Below are 6,308 nucleotides of genomic sequence, written 5' to 3' on the forward strand. Positions count from 1 at the left end.
AGGCTGGATGGGGCTTTGAGCAACATGGTCTAGTGGAAGGTGTCCCTGTCCATAGAAGAGTGGTTGTAACTATATGATAACTTAGGGATCCCTTCCAACCCAAACCACTCTCTGTGATTATTTTTGGCAGCAGCTGCCCCTGTATATAGGCTGGAATCATTCTGCTTGGACTTGGGTTCTGTCAACCCCGGAATAATTTGGCCCAAATCAAGTTACCAGATGCTTGAAGGTGGCTATGGGAGTGTTAGATAAAAGCTTTTCTGTAAGAGTAAAATTTTCAAAGCTTGCTGTGTGGGTATGCAAAAGATTTTTTTAAGAGTCTTGAATGTTTGTTGTGGTTTAACCCCAGCTGTCAACTCACTTCAACCAGTGGGATGGGGAGAGAACTGGGAGAGTAAAAGTGAGAAAACTTGTGGGCTGAGGTAAAGACAGTTTAATAGGGAAAGCAAAAGCTGCACACAAGCAAATCAAAACAAGGAATTCATTCACCACTTCCCATGGGCAGTCATCTCCAGGAAAGCCAGGATCCATCATGTGTAATGGTGAATTGGGAAGACAAAACACCGTCGCTTTTAATGTTCCCCTCTTCCTTCTTCTTTCCTAGTTTTACATGCCAAACATGACACCATACTGTGTAGGATATCCCTGTGGTCAGCTGGGGTCAGCTGTCCCAACTGTGTCCCCTCCCAGCTTCTTGTGCCCCCCCAGCCCACACACTGGTGTGGGGGGGTGAGAGGCAGAAAAGGCCTTGACATTGTGTAAGCACTGAAACATCTCTCTGTGTTATCAACACCGTTTCCATCATAAATTCAAAACACAGCCTCATACCAGCTACTATGAAGAGAATGAACTCTACCCCAGCCAAAACCACAGTGTCACATTGCTAAATGCAAATCCATGACAAAGTGAAATCTGTAAAGCAGACCCGAGTCAGAATCTGAGGTCATGTATAGCATGTAATGTAATGCTGTGAAATTAGCTGGGGCTGCTGTATGTGGTCTTTAACACGTGCATTACACAGCTGTAAAAGCAACACACTGGAAAAATAAGCAGCAAGGTGGTTTTATGCAAAAGTGGTTTCCATCTGCTTCTGAGGAGATGGTAAATGTTGTAGGGCGAAGGAAAAAAAGGTCAAAAGCAAGGAATTGTTTTCAGGATTTGTTTTCAGTTACTAATGTGCCTTGTGAAGTCACTTGCAGGGCCTCGGGACTTCAGTGGAGTGAGTGACTTTTCCCAGTGCTCCCTGGTTTGTATTCCTGCTGTTGCATCCAGGTGGTGCTGGGCCCTGCTGACAGAGAGCTGGGAAAGGCTGCCAGCCCCAAGCCCACAGGGTGCGTGGGGCAGGCAGGTATCCTCAGCCTCTGCCTGGTTTCCACCTTTCTGTCAGCGGAGGGCGCAGCTGCGACTGAGAGGATACCCTGCTCCTGGCACACCTGACAGCTGTCCCTCCAAGCCTTAAGCCTCCTGCATTACCTTTTGCCTCACTCTGAATCACACGTCCTTTTTAAACAGCATTGCAATGGCTTCTCTTACAAGGCACCTTTTGGTCCCGGAAATTAATTAAGCTTGGCTTGTTTATTTAAGAAGCACCCCTATAGTTTGCTCGGTGTGTTCCAGTCGGTGGAATGCAGGTGGAGGTGTGGCAGTGCCAGGGAGCAGGCTGTGGGAGAGAACAGGGCTGTGGGAGAGAACAGGTTGCCTGGCCATTCCAGAGCCAGACTCATTAGATAGCAATTGCTGATAATAGGCTTTGCCATCTGGGATTTCCTGGGGAAACAGCCCATCTTAATAAGGACCCACAGAGTTTTCTCTTTTAGAGAGATGTTCCCCTTATTGCAGCTGTGTTGAAAGCTGCTGAAAACCTATGGGTTTGTTTTAATGTATGTGTTTGTTTTACAGAGCTGTGCACAGAAATTATATCTGTTAACCCACACAGGGTATTAGTTACCTTGTGTAGCCTTTGCTGGATTTAAAGCCATCACTTATCAGAGCTGGCAAACATTAGAAAGAACTGTGCACACTTTAACTCCAGAATAAACAGTATACAAAGGAGAATTTTTTTTTTTTAATTTATTGTTTATGTTTGTAAGTAATTCTCCCTGACTTGGCAATTAACTTTGAGCAATAATCCAATGGAAAGCTCCTAAAAAGCTCTGCAGGGGATAATGATTACTTAATCCCGCCTAAGGAGATTTTAGTGGAAATAATATAAATTCATATTATAATTAAAATTATTCCTTAAGGAGAAGACAAAGCTCAGGGAAGTCCACAGTAAAGATTATTTGATTTCAGGGAACATCCGATTATGTCTTTAAAACTCCTCTTCCAGCTGTTTTCTAGCCTGTGATGTTTCATCTCTTTTCTTTCAGTCTCCTGTATCAGGTTGCCCTCATAAGAGTGAGAAATAATATATCTGTTCGCCCCTTGGTTCCTTTCCAAGTGAGAGGACTTCCAGATTGACTCTGGCATCCTACACGGCTTGAAACACCCTCATGTGGTGTAAACGAAGCATTGAATAGCTCGCTATTGTCAAACATACGACTCACAGATGCCAGGGCTTGGCTTACAGAAACCAGCAAACAAAGGCGAGAGAGAAGCAGGTAATATATTGATATAAACTGACACCGAGGCTATGAGTGGTGGACAGAAAAAGGGGGGGAAGTCAATGTTACAAAGGCTATATTATATGACAGACATCTAAGTGTTTGCAATGGACTTAAGAAATGCAAAAAGTGCTGCAATAGTGGTTTTCTGGCTTGATGTAAAGTGGAAAATGAACACCACTATTTGGTCTATTGCACTTGAAGAAGCAGTGTTTTAAACGCAGTGATGTCTGCAAAGCTTTGTGATTGAGTGTGTCTGATGGTTTTAAATGTTAAATAATTCCATTACAATCAGGGTAAAAATGGTAATGAACAGCTTGGAAGAATCTGAGTATACTTACATGAAATGTTGAGCAATTAGCTTCTCTCTGTGAGAGTGAATCCTGCAGTTTTCTTCTTATCAGTAGCAAAGTGACCTTTAAAATATGCAGATGACACAGAAGCCATTTCAATAACTTATTTGATCTATTTCCTGCTGATAAATTGCATTTAAGGATTTGGAATTTACATGGCACAGTAGATTTTGGGCTGAAATGGAAGATTTTGAAAACAGTGACAGAAAGCTTTTTAACAATGGCAAAGCATCCTGTTTAAGAATGAGACGTGTTACCAGGGTACTCAATATGATAAGGAGAAGGAGGCAAAGCTCCCTGTAGCACTTGATAATATCAACCTCTTTTCAGTTGCTTTAAAGGTTTTAAAAAGTTCATTGTTCTGGATTTATGTTCTGTATATGACAACTCAAGAACCACGTGTTAAAATTGAAATAAACCACATTTGTGTGTTTGGAATTGCCTAACAGTGAAAACCATATGCCTCTTGGTGCTTAAATAGCATCAACCTGATCTGCAGAGCTAATCTTTTTACTATGCATTTGAAAACAGGAAGGTTAGGAGTGTGGGAATGCGACTTCAGCTGCTAGATTGTCCCAGCTGCCTCTGACACTGGCTTGTGCTCTGCACCCAGGCAAAAGGGAATAGCTGAGCTCTCAGTAAATCCACATAAGGCATAAATATGGCTATATAATCTGTGAGGCAAAATTGATAGTAAAGTTTTAGTCAGGCCATCCTCACTGCTGATTGTAATTCATATGTGAATGCACAAGCGACATGGAAAAATACAACAGCCTACTGACCTTGATCTAGAATTAAAAAATGTCAATAATATGATGTTTTTCCTGCCTGCTTAGGCATTCATTTTGCAGCCACTTAAACACATGCTTGAAGTGGAGCATTTGAACGGTCTCAAGTGACAAGACCCTACATAATTTGTAGGTTTAGTCTGTGGAAAATAAAATTGTATTATTAATGTACACTTGTTCCCTCCAGCCATGGAAATTAATAATCATAATTGCAGGGTTTGGTACTGATTACAGAAGAAAATTACAGAGTTTTATGGAGATGGAAAGAGGCTGAGGTTTTAGTGGAGGGAACAGGTAATTTAATGCTCCTCTTTCCTAGAAAAGCACACAAAGGATTTTTTGGACCATATAAAAGTTTTGCTAGTGGTTACTGGTGGCCAGTATCTGTGCATCACATGCGATGCTCACAGCTGAAGTCCCTGTGCTGGATGAATGCATCTTCTCCTTCCCTCATCATGCTGGTTTTGAGCTGGTGGTGTCCCACACAGTCTAAATGTCCTTTGCAGCTTGGAGATCTAGACAGCATCTTAACCACAAGAGCCAGGGTGTACTCATGCTGCACATGATAGCCTGGGGATGCTGAAACTAGCTGAACAAGGGAGAAAGTTGCTGTGCTGTGGTAGCACTGAAGCACCTCAGTGCTGTCACTTTCTTTGGTACTATTAAAAGGTGATGGCAAAGGGCCAGAGATTTTTGGGAGGCTGCAAAGGGAGAAGGTTTGAGACTCTCCCCCCTCCAGCTTTATCCCCCATCTTTTCTATCTGATCTGGTGGCAGAGAACTGCTAAGACCTGCTGTCACAGTAAAAAAAATTCTAATCAAGACTCTCAACCATAGACACTCCATCCTTACCTCTGTTGAAAGATGGGAGATGCAACATGGGGCCTGGCAAGGACACCAACAGTACTGTGTCAGCAGTCAGATGTAATAGTTTTGGCTCTAGACTGCAGTGTCAGTGTTTACAGTCCCTGCCCCGAAGTCACAAAGATGTCCTCAGGAACATGTCAATCTTGGTGAAATGGCTACCCCTGCACTGCAAAGCTTTCTCATCCTAGAAAGCTACACCATGACACAGCCATGATCACCAACCACATTCAAGGAGTTCACACACACACATTTGCTGAGCAGTCACAAGCTGCAATGGTGGGAGCACGAGAGAGTGAGGTAACCTACAGTAAAGTAGTCATTTAAGGGAGATAAACTTGCAGGGATATGGACCAGAGCTCCCATATAGCAGTCAGTCTGCCAACTGAGGATATAAATTTATTTACAAGAGAAAATGTTTCTGATCTCATACATATGGCTTTGAGTAGCATGGCTTGCTGTCTCCTACATTGGGGCAAGTGTACCAGGTGGTCTTAAATGGAAGGGGGAGCAGGGCTGCAGGACAGCGGAATGCATGCCAAACCTACCCTCTATGCTCTTCCTCGAGTGTGAGGGTACTAGGTTGGGAGTGCTTTGTGAAAACCTGTAATAGAAATTGCACTATTTTTAAGATTCTTCAGTATCAAAGCTCTAAAAGCAAAATGTCTTTGTTCACTTCCTTGAGAAGAAAAATGCAGACTCATGGAAGGAGATGAGTTCTGGTTGTATTAGGTGAAAATAGATAGTTAACCTGTGTATTTAGAGATAAATTAATTTTATATATACTTGAAATATATAGTTCAATCAGCAGTTTTACTAGATATCAATGAAATCATTCTGTGAATAACGTGCAAAGTGTTTGTACATATTTGTAAGCAGCTTTTAAGAGAACTGGCTCACAAAGCATTATCCTTCAAAGGCACATAATAATGCAAGGCAGAAAAAGCAAATTTTAGCAGATCCATCTTGTGTGTCACAGCAAATCCAGAAATTGTTTTGGAGAACGCTTTAGCCACCAGTTAAATGCAGTGAAGGGCCCAGTGTGAGACTGCCAGCAAAAGGGAATTACTGGAAGAGCAGGGGATTAAGCCTGCCCTCTCTTGCTCCTTAAATCTTCTGCTCCATGTTGGCTCTTGCCAGGCACAGTGCGTAAGTCGCTCCAGCTGATCCACTTACTGACCATTTGGCATCGTAAAACCAAGACGATGGCCCTCTGCACTTGGGGCAGGTTGTCTGGTACTACAGTAGCAGGAATGAATGAATTTTAGGGACTAGTGTCTCTCTCTTATGAGGAAAGCCTGAGGGAGCTAGGCCTGTTTAGCCTGGAGGAGTCTGGAAGAGGACCTCACCAATGCGCATAAGTGTTTGAAGGGAGGGTGCCAAGAGGCTGGAGCTGGGCTCTGCTCAGTGGTGGTGAGCAATGGGACAGGAGGACATGGGCAAAAACTGATGCACAGGAAGTTCCTCCTGAACATGAGGAAGAACTTCTTTACTGTGCAGTGACCGAGCACTGGAAACAGATTGTCCAGAGAGCTTGTGGGGTCTCCCTCACTGGAGATACTCAGGAACCGTCTGGACACATTCTTGGGGGATGTGCTCTGGGATGACTCTGCCTAAGCAGGGAGGTTGTAGTACATGCCTCACTGTGGTCTCTCCCAACCTGCCCCATCTCGGCATTCTGTGGACACGGGATCCAAGCCC

Source organism: Manacus vitellinus, unplaced genomic scaffold (genome assembly GCF_001715985.3).
Source record: "Manacus vitellinus isolate BGI_N305 unplaced genomic scaffold, ASM171598v3 scaffold_34_pilon, whole genome shotgun sequence".
Taxonomy (NCBI): domain Eukaryota; kingdom Metazoa; phylum Chordata; class Aves; order Passeriformes; family Pipridae; genus Manacus; species Manacus vitellinus.